General features: G+C 37.0%; 1 protein-coding gene and 1 long non-coding RNA gene across 3 annotated transcripts in view; both read left to right on the top strand.

Annotated features, from left to right (window-relative positions):
- LOC124167359 (protein amalgam-like) overlaps positions 1 to 24,653 on the top strand; it is a 483,736-nt gene that overhangs the window by 379,560 nt on the left and 79,523 nt on the right. The window lies entirely within an intron of this gene.
- The window catches only part of LOC124167361, a 90,979-nt gene that overhangs the window by 54,993 nt on the left and 11,333 nt on the right, over positions 1 to 24,653 (top strand). The window lies entirely within an intron of this gene.

The following is a 24,653-nucleotide window of genomic DNA, read 5'->3' as shown; positions in this document are numbered from 1 at the left end:
TACTTTTTCATACACGCGTTAACCATTTTATTATATTTAGTTCATATATCTAAGTGTTTAGTGGGAAAGGGATGTTGAAAATAGTTTTAGAGCGTAGAATGTTAGGGAAACGAGGGAGGGGAAGGAAAAGAATAGGATTTTTAGATAGACTGAAAGGAAGTAGGCCTTACAGTGAATTGAAGCAGGCAGTGCTGGAAGGAAAAGGAGGCTCTTAGATCACTTCTTTAGTGTACCATGGAAACCTACCTTAATAGGTAGAATACTTTTATAATGTTATCAAGTGTTCAGGCTTCACTTGGTGGAACCACATATCTATAGTAAGAAATAAATGGCTGGGTAATGTTCTACTAAACTTTATTATGCCGACCATGGGTTTCAACTTCTATACAGTCATTATCCAAGTAGTTGAAGAAGATGAAGTAGTTTAAACCCAAGGTCGGCCTAATAAATTTTTGTGCAACATTACAAATAGATTAATTTCGAACTATAGCTATGTAGTTCATCAATGTATGATCATAGGCATAAATAAAACTGAATATAGTAATACTGAATGGGAAATGTTCATATTTTTCTCTGCGTAAGCCAATAGTTGTATAATGCGAGTGTTAGGAGGTCAGACACTCTCTTACGATCCGTCTATCAACGTTTATTCCGAACCCTTGTGCTTTCCTAAAAGTTTATGGTGCTGGAGTGACGGAGGGTTGGCGGGAGAGGGTGAGAAAAAAAGAAGAATTCTTAACCCTCCTCCCTCCCCCTCCGAACACTTCCTCCCTAATTTAGAATTCCTCTTTCGAAGGGCCTCTTCTTCCACCATCGAGCCCCTTCCTCAGGGTCTTCTCCTTCCCCCCGACGCACTGCCGTCCGTCCGCCCGCAGGCTGTTCCTCATCCTCCCATCAAAGCCCTTCCGGTTCACGGCGAAGCACCATCATCAGCGCACTCCCTATGTAACGCCTCCGCTATGAAACATATTCCCTCCAAACTACAAACCCTCTTGACTTATCCCTTTGTAGTATCCTTCTTCTCCCGTCTATCACCATCTCAGAAGGACTCATTCCTCCCCCTAGAACGGCCTTTCTGGTGATGGATTATTTGCGCGAAACCTATTTAACAATATTTTAAGTATCCCGGGACTAGGCACGGAGGATAACTTTACGGAGTCACCCGTAACGCACTTATTGTGTGTTATTGTATTGACCGGGATTTGAAGCCGGATCCCTCTATTTCCGTCCGGGTGCTGTAGCCAATTAAGCTACCGATGTGTCATTCCCCTTTGTGGAAATTTCTTTCGGTATTGTACCCAAATTTCGTTATAAGAATATCTTAACTGTAACTTAACGCCCTGGTTGCATAACTGGCTAATGTCCTTGACCAGAAATAGGGTTGGTATCCCGGTCAAGGTGAATCATTTTTTTCTCTGCGGAATTTTCGCGCTATGTTACCATCTTGGCATTTTAGCGGTAAGCAGATAAGACCATGCTCAATATTTCCCTGTATTTCGTATATTTTAAAGATGCATCTAAGAAAATTACTATAAGGTAAGTGTATCAAATATTAGATGCATGCAAATTTCGACCGATTTCAAAAAGGGTAGTATAAGTTTAGCGATCTTTTTACGGTGACGGATTAGGCTTACAGTAGATCAGATTAAAACTTATGCCATCATCTATAAAATTCCAGGATATGCAGAGTAGAACCTGTTCAATATTTTCCGGTATTTCTAAAATATTAAAAAAATGCATCAGAAAAAATAGTTAAAAGGTAACTGTAAAGTGTAAGAAGCTAACAAATATTAACAACGGTTTACTTTAAATACAATGAGCATTTGAAAATGAGAGCATTAGTTTTACGACAGTAATCGGAAGTGAGTATTTTTAGTGCAACATCAAATATGAAAAATTATTCCCCTCTACTGCCTTCTATTACTGCGTAAATGCCGGCCTTTTACTGGCCAATCAATAGTTCATTATTAATTCCATACCTCAAATTGCACACCATATAATTATAATTATAATAAAGGCATAGAGTAGGTATCACCATGAATGAGGGCTGACTGAGCATGAAAATTTTCTCTTTTGAAAAGTTTTTTTTTCCGGTAAGCCGGGAGTTCTTATGAATGGGTCGCGCTGTTTCGGCGCTAAGTGCGCTGGGGAGCCCCGCGCGCGCGTTATAATTCAAACATCAGGGCGCGACTAGTTAACCTCTTCCGGTCTTCTCCAGCATTTCTTTTTCCCCCTTCTCTCACAGAAACGGATATTCGAGACAAGAAAGGGGCCGTTCTCTCAAAAACATGACGCGAATTTCCTTCTCCTCCAAGTTTTTTTATAGCGTTTACTATTTCGGCTCTCCATGCATGTTATCTCCACGCTCACAATTTTATGACTCGATAAAAATCTATGATATGCATTCCTTGAAAGATCTTATATGATCTTTAATCCAAATAGGTAGTTTGAGCACTATGTTATAACCGTTTATGGAAATATGCTGGAGTCCACTTAAACCTATCTTGAATTTAAAAGAAGTCTGCAAATCATTTGTGAAGATTTTTTCCGTTTTGGGAAGTAATAAAACTTATTATTACATTATAGGAGACCTCAAAAAGGATTTTACTCTGTTGTGCTCATAAATAAATATCGAATTAACTACGTGGTTACGTTGTAATGTCTTAATAGTACCTTGAAAATGCAAAATATTTTTTCAATGGAGTTGACACATTACGTACGGCAGTTATTAAATCCCTTATAACTTTCTGTTCCGGTAGATATTTCCAATCTGAATACTTTAATATGCACTCTTCCTTTAAAGTGCCATTGGTTATAAATTTTCAATAATTTTAATGGATTTTTTTGTACTTTCTCAGGTATGATGTTGGTACACCCTTTTGGTATGATGTGAATGCGTAATTGACAGTGTAGGCAAATGTCTTTTTTGTTACACTTGCTTTGGCAATCAGATCACTTTTCGTACGCTTCTACTGCTTAACAGCTGCTGCCCTCTAAGAGTTATTTGTGGAACTAATGTATTTTGTAGTGACATTTGCCGCAGTTCAATTTCATTTACGCTTTATATGTTACAGTAGGCACACAGCTCGGGAACTAAACCCTCTTGGTCCGCCTTCGTATCTTTTTTTACTCTCATCCCTTCCGGAACGAAAGACATTCAGGATGAAGGGAATCCTTATATGATGTCTCTATTCGAACCTAGGGATTACAGGCGGCACTCGAGTGTCGTCTCTTCGCCGTAATCTCTGCTGTTGATTCCTTCCCGTCGTCTTAAAGAGAGACCCTAATACGAAAAACCCTTTTCTTATCGCCCGTGTCTTCGCTTTAGAATACCTACCTGCTTGGACATGTTTGTGTTGCTGAAGTATATACCTTTAGATTTGCATATGGTAGGAGTTTCCGTGCATTGTCATGCGTGTTGTGATTTTATTTATTCTTCCCAAATCATCAAGCACACGTCCGGGTGAGCTCTACCCTCACCTAACCTCACCTAACCTAAGTGAGTGAAGTATTCAAGCTTCATTCCATCCAGTAGATGGATGATCTATGTTGTTTCTTCGGTGGCTTTTTAATCGGTGTTCACAAATGTCCGCAGCCCGGCGATAAGTGCTGAACGGTTCACTCTTTCCCATATTTTGTAGTATAGTATATTCCGTTGCAATAAATAGCGTCGAAGAGCTGTGAATTTGATCGATCTAATCCGTTTAAAACCCTAGTTATTGGTTATAGCAGCGTGAAATTCGGTTCGCTCTGCCCGTCAGCGACGCGAGTGGCGACTTTTGTAACCCATCGTAAATGCGCAATGGGTGAAAACATATCTGGAGGGTGACTGGAGAATCGTGTATAGTTATATTTGTGTTTCCATCACCTTTTCAGTGTTCCAACACAAAGATTGGTGTGTATAGTTCATCATGATCAGGCTGCGGGATTGTTAACTTCACTAATTCATGGTTGTGGGCTCAGTTTCTTTTTCTAGTCCACCTCGCATTTGGAGGATTTTTGTTGAAGCATCCAAACCTAGGAGTTGATACCGGGACCCTCCGGCCAGTAGCCAATGCTCAAAAATATTTTGTTACAATATTAGTAAATTTTAAGTCACCGGCATTTTTCTGCAAATATCTACTTTTCTTTTCTCTTTACTAATTTTACTTTCAAGACCGATTTCAATCCAATTTGTAATATAATCAGGTGTATGGCAATGCTATCAAGTGTATGTGCAAAAGTTGCCGGTAACTTTTTATTTACTAATATGTTAAACTTTTCACAAATTAATTCTGAAATAACTGTCAATACTTGTATACCAAGCTTCCACTATAGGCCCAGTTAAAAGGTAGTTTTTCTTAAGAAATTTTGGGTTGGTTTTTATTTCTATATATTTGCGGACGATTCTAATTATTTCCAATCTCAATACTTGTATACCACGCTTCCACCATAGGCCCAGTTAAAGGGTAGTTTTTCGTGAGAAATTTTAAGATAATTTTTATTACTATATATTTTTGGACGATTCTAATTATTTCCTATCCTGAGTTCATGAATAAATTTTACTCATCCCTTTCTGAGCACTTCCCTCGCAATGGACATCACGTACTTAAATTTGAAAGGGTTCCATGTCATATTCTTCTATTTGTGTTTTTTGGGGGTGAGGTGGCGCTAAGTCGCAATCTTACGTTTGTTCACTGAATTTTGTGATAGAAATTTGTAAAAAAAATGGCGAAAAATTGTAATTTTTCGGCCTACTCGCTCACCGGCGACTGACTCACTCAGTGATTCAACGCGAAGGTTCATTAGGATAGATGAGGGTAGAATTCACCCCGAATGAAGCTACTGGAGTGTAAATTTCACCCATTCAAGGCTGGAGCTTCAGTTCCTTTACCCGGGCCACATTCGCCCTTCGAGAAGTTTTGCGTGTGGGTTGGCGGGACGTTTCATACAGGAATCGAATCCAAGACCGCTTAAACAGAAGGCTGCTCTATCCTCTAGGCTATCACGCTCCCCCATAGAAATTAGATGCGTGAATTATGGGCCGGAAGAATTGATGCAAGCATAGACGAAGTTAAAGACGATGTGAGAAGGTTGACTTGGTTGAATTTATAGCTTTTCCTACGCGTGGGTATCATTTCCTTCGAGCCTTAGCTGGGAATCAGCTGTTCAATCTTCCACCTATGTGCTCTTCGCGCCCACTTGTTAGCAGAGCCCTCAGGCATTGGAGAGGACGAGGGTAAAATCTCTTAACAGGTGAAGTTGTAGCGAGGAGCCAAGGTGTTTCGATTGATCACGGCATTTTTGTTCGGCTGTATCTCAGTCTGCATCTCCCGGCCCGAGGATTCAGAAGTCTGTCCTTACAAGGAACCGCCACCTCTGGCTTTGGTTTTTAGATATGTCGGTATGGAGTCATTATTACGTCTATTGGAGGTCTGTTCTTTGGATCTTCGTCGGTTCTTTCATCTACCAACAAGAGTTAAGATGTAATCGTGTTTTCTCCTCATTAGCTTCAGGCAATCAATCGAAACCTTCTAGTTTTCTTTAAGATTTATAGCACTCTAAAATTTAATCATGCTATTTAGCATTTATTCTTCATTTAAACTCACTATTATGACGTTACTTAATACGCTTAAGCTAAAAAATAGTTCACCTTTTAATTTTATATTTTTCAGCGCCTATCTGACGCCTGGGTTAGTTTTACTTAGTATCTTTTAGACTTCTGATTATTTCAAGTCCAGCCAAACTTGAAAAAAAAATTCACCTGACCTTACAGCTTTTTTTTAACTCATAACTATTTTTATATTACCATTTGTGCGAATTAATGTGAAAGCACTGTTATGGATTCAGTACCTCAATTAAATTAAAAGGTTATTGGCGGGATTTCGTTATAAGCGTGATCGCGAGCTGTTAGCGAGTTTTACTGTTTACTCATTTGGCCAAACCTCAATTAAATTAAAAATGTACACTAACGGTCAAAAGTTTTCGGTCATCTATGCACAAAACTAGATCTTAATCTCAATTTACAAACAAATCGTGAAAACAAAAGGGACAAACTGAATATAAATTTCCTCTCTCTATCATTAAGTACAATAGAGTATGGTTTATATTTTAGCCTCTTCAAAGTATCCACCCTTCTCCCTCGGAACAGGTACACCAACTCTTGAATAGTTGGCTCGTTGAAAGAGCCTGGTGAAGCGTGTAGGGTGGTTTCCTATTTTTTTGCCTAAATCGAAAGACTATTACTCATGGAGTACGTATTTTATGCTTTTAGATTTTTAATTGACGATATCTATTTTTCGCGATTAAATGAAAAGTGAAAACTTCTAAGCGCGCGAAAACGCGACGGCTAAGTACGAATGCTGGGAAAAGCTCGTGTGACGTCGTTCTGGTTCCCCTGCCGCCGTGTTTGGCCACCTTGGTGCGAGGCTGTGAGCGCCGCTATGATGAAGGCTGCACGCAGGTAGCGCTTTGTTTAAATAAGGATTATTAATACCCTTCCAAACGAAGGAAACTTTCCGACCTGAGGCAATTTTAATAGGTGATTAATAAGAAATGTTTCCCTGAGCTCTGCGCCTCATGCGTGCATTGGTAATCTCAGACGATGTAAAACTCCTATCCAGTATTATAGCATATATGTCCTTGTGACGTCACGTGGATTGGTATCGCATGGGCGCCGATCTGGCTTTTATCAAATGAGTTCAAAATTGACTATTAACATTCGTCTAAACTGGGGTATCTAAAACCAAATAATTTGTATATTATGAATATACTACTGGTGGTAAGGGCGTACCCAGGATCATAACTGGGGGGGTGGGGGCAAGCCATGGTATTTATGAGATTATTTCCTTGAAAAAATAGTTTTATTTCAGTTACGTATCTTATACCATTGTATATCATTTTTCGTGGGTTTTAAGAAATTTTTTTGAATACTTTCGTTTCAATTCAGTACTGATTTTGCTTAAAGGCTTTTTCGAGTTTTGCTTCTAGGGGGAGGGGGAACTGACCCCCCTACCCCTCGCTGGGTACGCCCATGAATGGTCGAATCACAATCGATGCCTTTCGTTTTCTTTGATAAAGGAAACCACCCCGTTCAGTCTGTATGTCCGTTCATTCAAACTCCTATACCCAAATACCGTCTCTCTCACCGCTCCCTTCACCTTCTTTGAGCGTGGGCGTATTAGGCCTTCTTTCCACCGATCGCCAACCGTGATTGTCATGGAGAGTGTTGTCCAGTCTGGGTCGGTCGAATTCGCAAGCGGCCTATCCCAGAGAGGAGTGCCACAACAATGGGTACGGTCACGATCCATTGAAGCCGTCCTTTTTTTAAACCTATTTTTGACCCTTTCTTCGAGACGGAGAAGGACGGGACCGTATTCGAGTGTGTTTTGTTTTTTTTGGTCCTATCATATGAGAGAGGTCGAGTTTAGAGTGGGGAAAGAGATGAAGGTAAAATGAGTTGAAGAACGAAAGATACCTGCAGCCAAATTATATTTTACTCAATGAAATTTGCTCTAAAATGATTATTTCATGATATTTTCAATGTTTGCGATGGTAAAGGTTTCTCACGGAAGTTTTACAAATCTGCAGTTGGTAATCATAAGGTCTTTTGGCACAATTACGAAATCTACTTAACATAAATATTATTTATATATTCTATTATTTATATACTCAGTTGGCCAAACCTTAATTACATTACAAATGAAATGAGAGGAGGGTAACAGAAAGAGCCCGGTGTAGCGTATTTGGTGCTAGGTTCAGAAAATAACGGGAATTTTTTTTTTAATTTAACGGGTTTAAAGAATCGTATTGTCCTTTTTTGTTATTTTTCTATACTTTCCTCTGAAATACGGTAAAAATTTCCGTTTACATCAGTTTTAGAAATCTTTATTTTGTATGAGGTGTGTTAGCGGGAATTTTTAAATTTCACGAGTTTAGAGAGTTCGATTGTCAGTTTTTTTTTATTATGATGGTATACATGCACCTGATGTATGATAACGTATTCAGCTGTTTTTGTTTATTTTAGGCCTTTTTCAAATGAGTTTGAAATTGACCATATAAATTCGTCTAAACTGGGATTTATAAAACCAAATAATTTGTATATTATGAATACACTAATGGTGGGTAACGAATCGAAATCAATGCCTTTCGTTTTCTTCGATGAAGGAAACCACCCTATTCCTATCTTTCACTTTCTTGCCCGCCTTCTCTCCACTCTGACGCATGCATCGATCGCCTTCTTTTGTTCATATTTTTTTACATCTTCTCCTATTTTCTACCCCTCCCCCTATTCTCTACATTCGAACAAGATTGACGAGCGTAAAGCGACGGTTGGAGCGGGAGAGCGGCGGTCAGCGGCGAGGCGAAGGGGAGAGACCACCCCAAAAGCCAGTCCCCTCCGCCCCAGCTATAAATGCGCTCGTTCCATTACAACTTGATATCCGGAAAATAGGACGCGGGACCACGGTGAGGATGGAGTTCGGAAAGGAAGGAACGAAAATGTTTCCCATGGGCGTCTTATAGAGACATAATCCAGATTTGGATTCCTTGTGTACGTAATGAGGGACATTGGACTTTCACTTCGCACTTATGCATAACAATCCTTCTCTTTTCTGTCAATAAACCTTTTTTTAGAAATATTTTCTCTTAAGACCGTTTTACAGGGGTCACGTGCTTGCACAATCTGACGTGTGTACGAAGGTGCAGTCAAAATTGCGTCGTGTTAAGCGGTGAAAAGCGGTCGAGCGACGAAAGTAGGCAAAATAGCCCCTGTTCTAATTTCGTTCATGCATTCGCGCAATTCCACGCCATTTTGGAAATTAATGCAGTTCTAACCTGCGCAATTCCGTGCCCCGTGTAAAACAACCATTACTGATATGATTTAGTACAATGAGAACATTTTCCGATTTCATCACGAAATTTATAGCTATCATTAGCGGTGGAATTTCATTCACATGCCAAAGTTTAAGCGGTTCTTCTTAAATGGCGCGACTAGGACTTTGTTTTGGCACACCACACCGGGTAATAATAAAGGCAATTTTGCTTTACAGGATGAATGTGTTTTTGAAAGACATGGCTGCATGTAATTTGTTTTATAAAGTTTGAAGATCTTTAGTTTAATTTGGTGATGGTTTTCCGGGTTTACACCGCGTTGATACATGTTTTGCGGACGACAGTTTCGGGCGCGTTCCAGCTCCGAACTAACCGCGGAAGCCTCCGTAATAATCTTTAGTTTAAGTTTTTTCGCTAAAATGAAAGCAAAGTATCGTGTTAGATAGGCGAGACGATAGTTCCTTAACTCGTACTGTAAGGAGTTTTTTACTGCGTTAGGTCGTTAAATATTTTCTTCTGAGTTTTACTTCAGTTTACACCCAGCAATTATTATATATTGATGTCATATGTAAACCACGCCCACTTTTTTTTGCTACTACTATTTCAAAGAAATTAAATCCCTCCTTTATCTCTGGTAGTCTATAAGGTAATTAACCAAGCAACTTCATTGGATCCATATGTTGACCTGAAAAAGATGCCTATATTTAGAAAAACAGTGCTTAATGCGGTAGGCATTTTAAAGCAACTGGAATAAACGTTATGCTTTTGTTTGCGCATTCAAGCGTACAGGCGATGAACGTTAACGGAGCTTTCTACGAGATTTTCCTGCAAGCTTTCACCGTATAGAAAATTGAGTATCTAAAAGTAGAAATAATCGTTACCATTATTTCTCTATTTCTTGGCAATGCAGTGCGTTGTCACAGTGAAACTCGTGATGATATCCAGTCTTATTTCATCAGAAGAACAAGCCCTGGAATGAATCCAACTTCGTTTCCAGAGATTCTTTTCGATTTCTCCCGCATTTTAATTTTTTCTCGTCTTTTTTCTTTCCACCCGAAGTGGAGCTGCGCAATAAAAGTGTAGGCGAAAAAAAAAAGAGTTTTCTTTAAAAAAATGGGTTTCGATTATTTTTTTATAAAAAACGTGACAGTTAATTCTCTTTTCTCTCGGGAATTTTGCTAAAAATTTCTTTTGCTCTCGTAAATTAGACTGGGTCGCATAAAACGGCTTATTTCTTTTAGTAAATCACCATTGCTAGACAACTCTCTCCCATTTGCAAGTCAAGGTTGCCAAAGCCAGTATTGTCCTATATTTATTACAACTAATAAATATTTTCTCGGGAAAGAAGTAAATAGACTCATCTTTTATTTAAATGGGGAGAAAGAGTTTTGTAGAGGCATTTTAAAGTTATTAATGAAACTCAGCCCAGGATTTAGGTTAGTTCAGAAAGGTCTTAGAACAAGAGAAATTTTGTTGACCATTCTGTGGTAAACATCGAAAAATAATCCTTTCATATCTAACCCGCTAGATCGAGAATTAAGATTTTTCGCCAGATCAATATGGTCGTGGTAACGTCGTTAACGAGTCTTAAGCATGTTTTCCTACAGATTTTCTTGTCATGAGTTTTCTCGCTCGGCTAATTTACCCCTCCTTACAGTTATAACTTTATGCATAGGCATATTGTGATGATTATCAAGGGCTCGTTTTCAACATTATATAGTTCTCCCCATCTTTTTAATGAACCCATACTTATTACAGAAATTATTGGAATACAGCCATAGCCTTGTATGATTTACAGCTGTAAGTTTAGTTTTATAAATATTAGAAAGCGTTAAAACCCAGCTATCCATTTTTAAACACCCGTTACTTATGTTATAGCACCAATATTATTATTCATAGAAAATGAAAATAATCATTTCATATATATAAGGCTAAAGAAGGAAAGTTAAAATGTTATCGACATTAATAGATTTTACTGCAAGTTCCAAATGGAAATCTGAAAAGTGGCATAAACGTCATAAAATTTACTTCTATCGGTAGGCATCTAATGCAAAATCATAAGAAGATAGCGAATTCAGTTATTGTATTCTCAAAATGCGTATTTTCATTAATGCGTTATTCCTGAAGTAATTTTAAAACTGTAGGCTAGTAATACGTCGGTATTTTATCTTTGTGATAAAATTCTGTGATTCTTCGCTGTTATTCCTACGCGGTAAACTTGATTTTCAAGGCTCAAACAAAAATAAAACAAATGATTTGATTTCGAAATGAAAAATCTAAATCATGTTTTTAAAAATTTCAAAGTGGTAAAGAAACTCATGACAGCATCGGTCGAGCTCCCTGGAAACAAGATCGTTATCCTACACTATTTGAGTGACCTAGTTCTTTGTGCATCGGCAGTGTCCTTGACCCGAAGGGCTTTCATAGCCATCCGAAGGGAATAGCTGGCGGCGGGCGTGATCCATGAACTTCTCGCAAGTCTATTCCAGCGTGAGACGAGTCGCCTCCACCGTCGCCTATAACTCACCCAGCACGATGGCTCGTAAATGAGAACTCCTGCTCAAGTATCCACTCCCGTGATGTAAGATGCGAGAGGAATACACTAGGAAAACAGCGGATCAAGTGAAGCATAATATTCTTACGCATTAAAAATTGAGCTTTTTAATTCATATCATGTCTCAGCAGATAAAGATAAATATTGGTTAAATTAGAAAGGCATTTTATTCCGGCTTCATTAATTAGCATCTATAACTCTTATATTTATCAAAAATATTTGTGATTCTTCGGTGCATATTATCATTACTATATTGAGTTAATTTATTTTTTAATCAATTCACTTATAGCGTAAAATACGGAATTTTTATATATTTTTTGATAATTGTTACTAGCAAAGACCTACCAGGGCAACAGTTCATGGCAAAAGGACTAATTTCTTATTTTTCACATTATTTTTTCCAGTGGAATGCAAAAATTTTCATCCTTTCGTCATGAATATGCAATATCGTCTCTAAGTTAGACCTGCATTCATTAATTTAATCCTATTTCAACTAACTTCCTAAAACGTCTTCCATCAACGTTGACTCCTCCTAAAGTCTTAACAAGAAATCTTGCATGAAATAACTGATGCTTTCTATCCAGCTCAATGTATATTTTGTGGATTAAGTTGAGTGTCGATTATAATTTCAATATTTTGCAAAACAATGCCTCTTTAAATTGATTTGACATTTTTCTTGCATCAATTTTCTTCCCTATCATGTAAGACGCCCGCCGCCATAGTATTTTTTGTGCCTGAAAACACTTCACAGCTCATAAAATTTCCAGTCGAAATTCAGCTTTGTATATCTTGTGAATTGAGTCGAGTATGGATCTCAATCTAATTTTTGTGTGGTGAAATTACACATGTTCATATTTATTTGAACTCCTCCGCGTTTAATACTTATCTATACTTTCTCCTAGCAAGTCTGCCCATTCATATTTCCTTTTTCCAACCTGTGCCCCAAAATATTTCACTTCCGTGTTCTGACATTGTAATGGATTTGAAAATAGAATGTAATCCATCTGCTGTGGGCTTCAACCCTTCGTGAACTCCTTTTGTTTGTTTAGACCTATAATTTCAAGGTTTTATTTTTAATTATTTGGGTGCCCCAAAACGGAGCGCTTAAAAACAACACCCTTGGGCCCTATTTAGTCCATCAAGTATCTCGATATTTCATGATCGCTTCGATTATATTGTGATGACCCCCTATTGTGCACTAAAAGTTAACTCGCCATCAGCGCGCCCATCGGCCGTCATCTGTTTTTTTCCTCCTTCAGTTTGCCGGAGAGTTATGTCGTATCTCGTGCGTCGTGCATCCTGTCAACCGTGTAGAAGACCGATTAAGCGTCACTAGCCCCTTCGTCGTTTGATGGATTGTCCCGGCTTGATTTTTTCTAAAGGGGGCAGGTGTGACGTTTATTTCATCCCCTATTTCCTCAGCTTTATCCACCCCTCCCACTCTTCCACTGCACGCTTCCAAAATAATGCATAAAAAAAACATATTCTTTTCTCGTTCACCTTTTCGGGGAGGTGAAACCCTATATTTGAGTGCATGAGGGAAACGGTAAAGGAGGCCGCTAAAAGGGACGGGTGCCTCTCATTGTCGGTGAGGCGGAAGTTTTAGGGTGTACGGGCTTAGAATTAAGTGCAGTGCGTCACTATCTAAACCCTTGACTTAAATTCGTTAGTTATTTACTGTCGCTCACTGTTGGACACTGTATAAAGGAAAAAAAAAGTTGCTATAATAATTCCTTCCGAGACTATTTTCACATTAGTAAAATTAGGCATTGCAATGTTTCCACCGAGTTTTATTTCAACAAGACGCATTAAAAACAACATTATGAAGTGCAAATTTAGTCTTAAGATTTCTTCCTTGTATACTTGGTGATTAAAGGGATGGGGTAGGGTGGATGGGGTTTGGGTGTCGAGTAGTGGGGATATTGAAGGTAGGATAGGAAGGACTTAGTGTTACTAACCTCCCTTTAAGTATAAAGACGTATATAAGGAAGAACTCTTGTAAAATATGTTGCACTTTATAACGTTTTTTGTAGCAAAGAAACGCGTCGTGTTAAATAATTCTTGTGGAAATATTGGAAAGTCTAATTTTACTAATTTTAAGAACTTCCACCACTTTGTACCTCATATAATGCAATAAAACTAATTTCACATTTTAGTGAAATATGTATGGTTTCTATAGAAAATTATGATGCTATTAATTGTTATTAACCTAAATAATAATGTGCATATAATAATTAAATGAAACTTAAAACTAGAGATTAATACTAACGCGAAGGATTTTTGCAGTCTTGTTTTGGGGCTCTCCTGTTACCCGTGAGAAAAATATGCATAGAACAAATAAAGTAATTATAATACAATTAAACTTTTTATAACATACCCATATCTTCCGTAGTTACCTATATAAGTCGACGACTTGGTAGCAAGATTTCATTTAAGGGGATTGAGTAGAGACTTAACGTTTTCCAGTTCAATCAACTATGTTTCTCCTACTTTACAAAATTTCCTTGGGTATCGAGAAGTGTGGATATTGAAGGTAGGATATGAAGTAATAGTTAAACTAGTTGGTAGCTTGCTAAATATTTTTGCTGATAAATAATTATAATTTTGCGTATCATTCATTTTATAGGCCAATTAACCACTATGTCATTCTTGCTAACATTACAAAATATTACTTAATAAAAATACCATCCGTCGAAGAACTTATCACTCAATACAAAGAAAATATTTCCTGTTTGAAATAGATAATGAACTAATAAATGTAGACAATAATGTATCCATAATAATATATCCTGCGTTTCCATTGCGGTTTATTTAAAAAAATTTGTGTCCCTGTGAGATGAATAATTTCCCCCAATATTGACCGATTCTAGTTCTGCCCTAATTTAAACATTAAGCATATTTCCGTCATCGGAGTTACGTAGCTTGTCCACTTAAACTACCTCTGTGTGGAGCAAATATTGAGGTATATAATATTATAAGAATGTATAAGTGTTACAGAATTTTGTCTTTGTCGAAATTAAAATCCAGCAAATTTGACCTGGATCTTTTCATCAAGATTCGATTATTCTGATGCACCCTTGGTGGTGTGGGTATTAATTTTTTTCATCAGCGTTGAATGCGTCGAAAGAGGTTCAATTAAAAAAAGGATCCCACTGCGGTTGGAAGCGTCGCGTCGATCCTCTTAGCTCAGCCTCCCCGTTGCACTTGGCATTCGCGATACGACATTCCTCCTTGACCCAGTTCGCTCTGCGTCCAATCCAGCGACTAAGGCACTTACAAGAATTTACTTAATGGCCTGCGCATGTTTGGCACATTTGGCGCTAGCAAACTTCAAATTTATTTTCTATAGCTCATATCTAGCGTAAATTACTGCGTCAATAATCTCGATGATATTGCAAGTTGATGAAAAATTAGAGAATCTTTATTTCCTGCTGTTAATTATGTATAACTACCGGAAGTTTTACAATGAATAGCGGGATTTTAACGCAGTATAATATGCATTAAACTTAAATTACAGCTATAAGCCATACCTCAAATGAAATAGAAATTCAAAAAGTTCCGTTTTTGGCAGCAATGCGCATTTACACCCATTTTTTCGCCACCATCCGCTAGAAAGCGGTAATGGCAAAAATGGCGACTAGTGAATGCTTTTTATGTTTTAAGGTTAGCATAGACGGAATACGTGGTTACTGTGCTACTTCCGTTCCGTATTAAGTGTGATTGTGATCGTCGGGGTGATAATAGCATCTGTACCTCCAATACCGGATGACCTTTTCGAATTAGGAAACTGGATTGAAGCAGCTGTTGCAATTAATCAAGAGACTAATCGACGATAGGGAAGAACTTGCATATCATTTTGGCGTGTGCCGTGTGACGAATGTCACTTATAGGCTTTTATGTAAAACTGTTCGAGTTGATCTTTCATTTGATGTATGATTTATATAGCTTTAAGTTTCGTGAAATTAATATTGGAAAGCGTTCAAACCCTGCTACTAATTTTGAAGAACCGGTATTATAAAGCGTTTGAAGCTTCCGTTTCGATTAATGCATTAATTAATGCTGATTTTTTTCTCTTATACTTCTGAATTAAGGATTTCATGGCGGCTGATGCTTAACCTGGGGACTTCCCTGAAAAAAATAATCAACAAAACTTTACTTAGAGATTTTACCAGATGATGGCTTATTGAGCCGAAACGCGTCGTACGCATTAATTAATTGTAGAAAATGCAACTACCTTCCATTTCCATTCTTTCAAGTTAATGCGAGATAAAACAAATGGAGAAAATATGTTTTTATCGTAGTCCCAATTTTTTTGTGGGTCGTTACCGGGGTTGATTGATAAAAGTTGTCATATTTATCATTATATCGAGTAGGTCTAATGCCACGTCGACGGTTTAAGTGTCTATTTTCCCGACAGTTGAGCCCAGCTGGAGGAAATCACGTGGAAATGGAGAGAAATGGAGGTGGAAATTGTCTGAGGCCGGAACTGGAGTGCATGCGCTGCGGAAGTCCAAAGGACTCGCCCCTCCCACCTCACTTGTTTTTCCTTCGCTCGCTTCCCCACTCCTCGGACCAGCGAGAAATAATGAGCGTGAGAAATCAGGGAGGGAGGCGGTCATACTGCGCTGCACCCCCTAACGATAGGTTCGTCATCTCGTGGAAGAAGGAAAGGGAGGGTAAATTGATAAATGCCCTCCCGTCACGCACCTACGTACGACAGCCTTTTTTCAGGTGCTCACGTGCCCATCTCGGTATTGTATGGTATGATACTTGGAGGAGGAAACCGACAGCTTATACTGCTTTTGGAAAAAGGTTGTTTTAATAATAATAATATGACTTTATTCGGGCGAGGTTGAGACTAAGAAGTCCCCTCTTCCACCCTAACCCCTCCATAGCGTCAATGCAAACATATTAAAAAATAGTAGACAAAGTTTACAATACAAAGGATATACAATATGTGTGAAATGTCAAAAATATGAACAACTGCATGTGAAAATTTTGTGGAAGAAAGATTTCTGTTTGTGGGAAAAAACATGAGGATAAGGGTGTAGTATCCTTCAGCGAAAAAACCCACTGCAGGAAAACGCCCACACAAGAAGGGGGGCGTGAAAAACCTGCTAAAACCTACTGAGTGAAAGCTAAAGTCGTGTTATTGGTAAAATACAACATAGTCAATGGGGTACAAAGTATACACAAATATTACACATGCAATTAAGATATAAAATATATACTCAAGCGTTTCGTGATACATATCACTTTGTCGTAGGTGCTGCTCAGTGTCATGTAGGTATATTTACCAGCTAGTTTGACAGAAATATCTTTGACTTGTAAAGACAGAAAGGTCTTTTCTGTCATTACGTATATGATCGTTAATACTGCACCTACAGTGATGAAAAGGTATCATTTTAAACTTTGAATCACCAGCTTCTGACGATAAATACAATATCAATCTCAAAACGCACTATATACCTATTATTTTGACTTAAAGTTTTCGATTTTTCAATGCCGATTACTCGCTCGAGGTATATCGAAGTCACATATTTTTTTATTCTAAACTTAAATAAAAGATTTAAAAACCCGTTAAATATATGACTAAACCAAATAAACGTAACATAAAAAGGAAAAGTGTTTAAAATAAAATATAAGAAGAATGAAGATTGTTAAACGTTCTCTAAAGGAGACATCGTGTGTGGTGGGAACTTAAAAAATATCGTGTATCACGAATAAATAAAAATATCCTGTTTACAGTATTCAAGAATTATTATCAATGGGAATTGACAACAAAAAATGAAAATAGTACGAGATAGACATAGTGATTGTGCATGGGTGAATGCATTAAAATTATTATGTATATGAGTGAGAGTTTATTACGAAATTGTTTAAAGAACCAGAGAATCTTATGGATTTGTATGTAAAGAATGAGAGTACAGTCGTGCGAAATTTTCGAATGTTTATTAATCTGGTACATCGCGCATCTGAATTTTTATTTTCCTTGATGGAGTTACGTTGACATCAATAGATTCGACCCATCTTCCAAGTTCCTTACATTTTTAGACAAATTTCTTCTTTCTCTCAATTTTATACCCATGCCTCTTTCTATGAATAGCATTTGCGCCTAAAATTACTACATAGGCACCATTCTTTTTTCATTCTCCGATTAGGACGAAAACCGTCCGTTAAAATCATATGAATCAGTAAAGATAAACGAGAAAAAATCGTATTTTAGAAGCTTTAGAAATCGCTAATATCTGGAAATTCCCGTGGTATGAAAAGTAGAATTATTCAGAATTTTATTTTTATCTGAAATATAAAAAGTTCACGACTGAGAAAATATTGAGGTGACAATTCGTATGGTATTTGTGAGGGGACAGCGGCTGCTAAGATCATTGGTGTCATATGGGAAGGGTAGGAAAGGAAGGCTGGAGAGAAACGCTTGAGAGAAAGTATTGCGTAAAATTGAGAAATACGTAAAAGTTTTCGGAAATTTACCAACATTTTTCTATCACGAGTCAATATATTTAGCGGCGTTTTGTTACCTCGAAAGGGCAATTTTGTTTCAATATATGAGATATAATATTGTTCTTGTAGTATTGATATTAAAGAATTGTGCTCTAAAATTAGGTGTACTTCACAGAGAAATTTCACCTCAGTTGGCGCAGCAACGATTTGTGATAGATTTTATCCTATAAATGAGTTAATACGAGTATATGTCAATTTCGCCTTCCAACCGATCTGACCAACGACCAAGTATTTGGGGCGAATCCTGTTAAATCGAAACTTGAAGCTTTTACATGGTAGAAGGGCTGCATATTGGCAGTGAAGTACACTTCGTTACATCTATAATTTATTTAAAAAGCACAACCGTTTTCGTCTGTTACATTTTCAAGTACAAAAATATTATTATCAATGAAAGACACTTCGTTACTTCCACACTCAGAGATGGGCAAAATACATGTCAAATGTATTTTAGATACAAAATACAAATTACTTTTAAAATCTGTATTTCAAATACAAAATACAAATTACTTCTAAAAATTGTATTTTCGATACTAAATACAAATGTAATTTCAAAATACTCTATTATAATACGAAATACATGCCTTCACCGAAGTTCTTACCTAGTAAAAAATTAAAATAAATTCAAATATTTATTTATTTATTTATTTATTTATTTATTTATTTATCACAAATAAATAAATATTTGAATTTATTTTAATTTTTTATTAGGTAAGAACTTCGGTGAAGGCATGTATTTCGTATTATAATAGAGTATTTTGAAATTACATTTGTATTTAGTATCGAAGTATGAACTATTTTTAGAATGAGAGGCTCAAACATTCTTGCAACGTATCTATAGGAAACTGGCAATTTGACCATTATCCATGGCGAAATGTCTTAAATAAAATGGAGAAAAATGTCTCCTGCACCTTTGGGAACAGCGTCAGATTCTACAAGTCCCCTCCACAAATTACTCAATGCAAAACTTCGTTTCGCAAAATACTCCACACGTGACTACGTTTTGCAAGTATACAAGGGCCTACGGGTGTTACAGAAGTAAATTAAGGGGCAACATATTGTCCCATAGATGACAGGCTAATACAGACTCATTCAGAGTCCTCTAGATTTGTCTCTCAACACTACTCTCTCATCAGTTATTATATGGCAACATAGAGGACCCTGGACTCATTCGGGATCCCTGCCATCTCGTCGCACGCTCTTTCTACTTATGCACAAAAAACATTGCATATATTTTGATTTTGAATGTATTTTAAAAATACAAACTACTCTTTAGATGTATTTTCGTTACAAAATACAAAATACTCTCAGAAAATGTATTTCCGATACAAATTACAAACTACAAAAGTATCGAAAATACGTATTTCAAATACAAGTATTTTCGATACTACCCATCTCTGTCCACACTTTCTTTAAAAATTACAATTGGTGTCGGCTGTTACGCCATTTAAAATACATTTAAAAAATGCAAATCCTGTTCCTAAATACCTGATGTTACCAACTGCCCGTAAATTTTGAAAATACTCTCATTCATTCGTGTTATCGATGTGTTGTCATTTCCGCTCGAGAGCCTCATTGGAGCTGTGTAACGTTGGATTTCATCCATGCCTCGTCCGGTTTCACTCAACACATCAATTTGCCCCGAAGGAAGCTTGATGCGTCGAACGGAGAAAGGAGGTTCAGGTCAAGTTACTTCCAAAACGCCTCTCAAACCATCTCAACCCTTGTAATACCTTCCTCAACTTCCTCCACCCAGGATATCCGGCAGGGTTTTTGTTGGCAGGGCAGGGTCAAACGTTAGAACTTACACGCATCCAGCCCAACAGGTTATCAGGAAACTGGAAAAAAAATATTTGTTGGAAGCCTTTATTATGGCCCCTTTTCTTGCGGGAATTGGAATTTTTTTAGTTTGAAACTTTAAAAAAAAATTCTGAACATGAAATGAAAAACGTTCTGTAGACTCCATTCCGAAAAAAAATCTCTCCTCAAAAATGTAAGCATTGTTGAAGTAGGTATTCTGGTTGTCATGATAAGTATGACGCATGACAATCCCTACCGATTTTATGCCGCCTTTGTTCTTGAAGTATATAAGTTTTACAGTTACACTTTAGTTTTGACATTTTCAGGGTGCATTAAGCAAACACCTTTTCAAACTTCTCAGTTACCTATATTTCATATGTACAATTTTCCGTCAGATATAATTATGGGGTGTTAATTTCGTATTCAAGGTGCAGGCAAGTGTTGAGATAGACCCTGAAATTTTCTAGATGGTCTAGATCCGAAAAAGTCAAATTTTTGAAAAATCTATTTTTTTACTACCAAGTACGCCAAAAAGGTAGAGTCGTAGAGGCTGTCGGTAACACTATATTACATAGAACATTTCTTTTTTTACAATTTTTCCTAAGATTTCTGACGATATTAGAGGTCAATTCTATGCCTACTGGTCGTATCTCGTCCCATTCACCCCAAACATTTGTAAGAGTAAGTCAGTCAGTGAGTGGATAGGTTTTACATTAAGTGAATGTAGTAAATGAAGTTATTTTGGCAGAAATCAAATGCATCGTTATTACTAGCAAATGTGCGCCGTAAAATGGTAAAACGCTGAGCTTTAAGAAGTCGTATGAAATTCTGCCGAAGCTCCATAGAGTTGTGAAATATATCGTTTTGCTACTTGTTTATATGACTGCAGCGTAAAATTATTTACTAGTAATTAAACGTAAAAATTTAGCTAATACGGTCGAAATAAGGAAGTTTAACACGCGAAAAACTAGAACGACGAAACGGTCGTTTTATTCATCTCTTCACGGGCAAAGTATTTGGTTGGTGCATTTTATTGTTCTTTTTTTATAGAGAGATCGGAATCTTGGCATTACAAACAGCATTACATTTTAAAATTAAATTTGAACCATTCTTTTATTTTTTTAAATAGCGGAATGGGAGATTTCATTGTCTGAGGTGTAGAAAAGTATCAAAATTACGTATGCTCAATAGGAAACATAATTCAATTCATTAAATGTAAGAAAATTTTGATATTGTTCGTCTTACTTAAACTGATAGACAAATATGAAAATCGCCCCGCGGCAACGCAAGCTACCTTTGAACCGATAGCAGTGATATTTGTGTGGTAGTCTCCTGAGTTACTGTATGAATTTGAAAACCAGAAATCCCCTTTGTTGTAAAAATACCATGTTACCTTGGGACAATATTTCCCACGCGTGTTGACGGAACGGGATTGAATGGAATGCAGTTCTGACCCTAGGCGTGCTTCGCGGCTCGAATCCAATGAGCTTTTTTGTTTCATTCAGAGAACGGGCGTCCCGCTCGCTCGGCGGGTAATTGCTGACCTGCACATCGTCAGCTGTTGTTCATTTTACGGCTAATTGAACCCATGGCGAGAGTTCAGTAAAGCACGCACAGTATCTATTTCATAACTTATTTTGTTACAATGTTTCCTTTCGATTCATATATTATCCGTCGGACACGGTATAGAAAGTCAAGTATTACAGTAATTACGTTTCAGAAAACGAACCTGACACCGTCATGGAATCGACTGAATAATTTATAAAATTATTTTTAAATTATGAATTTACACTATACTTGTGTGTAATATCTGATGCTTGCGGATACATTCGCATTTTAGACACAGTTTTAGAAGGAAACATAGAGGGCGAAATAATAATATTTCAGGTACCATTCCTGACACTGAAATTATATCGGCTAAATATTTCTAGAAATTATTTTTAAAGTCTGAGATTACACTCATTAATTTTACTTGAAAGAATATCTGATGCTTGTTGACATTTGTTTATATTTTCAGGCAATGTTTTAAAATGAAGCGTAGAGGATTTACCATTTTAAAAAAGAAAACGTTTTTCATAAATCAATTATACTAATATCAAATAGCGTTGAATTAAAATCATTTTTATATATTTTCAGACATGGTCAGTCGTGTGATAGGTTTTCGGACAAATAGTTTTCACCTACCACTACAACCTTCAATGTCAATTGAACTGCCTTTTTTCGTCAAAGAAATTGAAATTAAATATCGGTATACTAACCGATGTTTACAGGCTAAGGGACGATATAGCTAATATTTAGATAATTAAAGCAAAGAGGTAAAGTTCTGGTTTTCTCTCTCGAAGTGAGGTATGAAATAATTTCTTAGTTTTTTTTCACTTTTATTTGGTTTAAAATAATAATTGATTTTTTACTTGCCTTCCTTCTTAATGGATATATGAGTACTTAAGCTAGCATGCCATGAGCATATCCAGTTGGATCAACTATGATCACCAGATGTGGATCGTGGTATGCAATGTTTTAGACGTGGTTTGAAAGAAATAATTTTGAAGCTATAAGAAATCTGAAGAGTTATTTTACTTTTTCGAAATATTACGGGGAAAAAATAATTTTTTTCACCGCCGATGGAACTGAGTCGCGACCTCAATACTTTGCTTGGGCATTCCTTAACCACGTGGTCGCATCATGGCGATGTTCGCCATGGTGCGCGTGTTCGCCATGCTTGGCACTCAGCCTGAACGAATGACTCCTCGCGGCGAAAATTGGCATTGCACTAGCGGCCGGCGTAAAATGACCAATGAGACTTGAGAGGCAACACAAAAAAAAGTCCATCATGAGGGAAAATGACGCATTGCTAAATATTCTCATGAAATGACGCTATTGAAATGAAGTCAGACCACTTCCATCGCCATTTACGGTGGTAAAACTTGCATATTGAGATAATTTTCAGGCTTTTACCGTTATTTGGTTAGTGTACGTGGCATTGAACTTTTGGAATTGTCATAAATTATTTTTAATGTCACCCGGGCAATAAAATAAGGAAATCTGAAGCTGTTGTAATTGAAGTAAGGAAAAAGTGATCTCTTCATGTTCATCGTATATGCCGTGGCAACCGCCTGTCGTTTGGCAGATGTTAATATTTCGACTTTTGAAAGAACGATTTCAATAGCAGTCGCGAGAAATTATTTTCTTTTCTTCTTAATAACCTGATAATCATATTCTCAGTATTCTCTGGACACTCGGCCTCAAATTCTTAGGAAATGAATTTTAAACATCGAGTAATTGCTGTTTCGTTGGCTAAGAATTATGACTCGTTTCCCGCAGTTTAGTTGCTAATGGACGATGAGTATTAATATCTAAGCTGAAAATAACGCCTATGAATTGTTCTAGACTAGTTCTAACGGCAGTGCTTCTGGTGGCTAGTCTTTCATTTTCATTCGCTTAAAGTTGACACCATTTTTTGGTGTAATCAGATAAAAGTTCCAAATCAGATCAAGAGTGTTTTTTTTTACAATTCGAGCTAAACGCCAGGTAATTTATATATAGTAAACTTGATATTCTTTTCCGTAATGTACAAATGTATCATTTGGCTATGGACCTATAAAAAGGCTATATAGGTTGTTTGCTTCCACCAAACTTTAGGCTTCTTTTTTTAATATGAAAAATTCAATGTATTACCAACATATGGCCATCAAAAATGCTAGCCCGTTTAGGAGAATTATATTCCACACACTTTCTCTGGGAGTAAACTCATACGCTGGCGTGGAGGATAATTATAATATAATAAGTATGGATTTTGAATGAATCTCCTGCGGTGCTATGAAGTACTAAGGAATATCAATAAACAGAGCCAAGAGGTGGTAGATCTTACTTAATAATCCCACAGTTCTGAAATTATGTTCATTGCAGTGTAAAAAATCTGGCTGACGATTATCTATTATATCTTTATTATTTTGGGCCAATTATTATTTTTTAAATAGGAGCTACCATGTTACGGGTATGAATTACTTGGCATTAATAGGAATAAAAACCGTGTTTTACGACTTTCTCAAAGATGAATTAGTCCAGTTATTACTTTTCACGATATCTTCTATAAGCAGAACGCTCTAAAAGTTGTTTGAAGAGAGTCTTCTGTCCTGAGTGCGCTGTGGAAGGTCGCCACCTCTACATAGCTAGTGGCGACTGTCAATAAAGGGTCGAATACCAATCTATCGTGAAAGAAGTGGGTTTAATATCCACCACGGTCATATAATTCACCCTTATTGCTCGTAAACCAACGGTCTCGCGTTGGTTGTACCGAACCGAGATTTTTTCTCATAACTTTCACGTGCTGTTTTTTAAATCTGGAGGTATCCCAACCCTGATGAAACACACGAGTATATTTGGACGGCAGGTAGCTTTTTTTAAATTTCACTGTCATGCGATGAATAATAACTAAAAGGAGAAAAGAATATGCATTAGTATTTTTCTTTTTCTTTAATAGCAAATTATTATAATTTAGTAGAATTTACATTTTATTCGACCAGTTTCATTTGAAAAAAAAAACTTAATAATACGGAAATCACGAATGATTTTATCGATTCTTTTAAATAGTATCCGAGAATTGTTTCGTATTTCTGGCTTACATAATGATTCATAACTGGGAAACCATTCAAAAGTTTAAAAAAAAAACTTGCATCTTTTTCCCTGAAAATAGCTGTGAGCCAACTATCTCAGAGAGAAGCATATAAATAGGGTAGTTTTGTATTTCATCTCATAGATAATCTTTCCAAATGAAAATAGGGCCCGAGTGCGTCGTAGATGAACTGTTGATTTATTAAGGTTATTAATCACTGTCATCCTTCGTTCGCGTATCTATTTATCCTCATTGCCGAATAGATATTTCAGTACCTTCTCTTGCGCTCCCGCTGTAAAGTGCGTGAAATAATTACTAAACTATTTCAGGTTAATGGCTCTAAGCTATGTTTCAGATTTT

This window comes from Ischnura elegans, chromosome 10 (genome assembly GCF_921293095.1).
Source record: "Ischnura elegans chromosome 10, ioIscEleg1.1, whole genome shotgun sequence".
NCBI lineage: Eukaryota > Metazoa > Arthropoda > Insecta > Odonata > Coenagrionidae > Ischnura > Ischnura elegans.
Note: the sequence above shows the minus strand (reverse complement) of the source record. Positions and strands in the feature narration are given on the sequence as shown.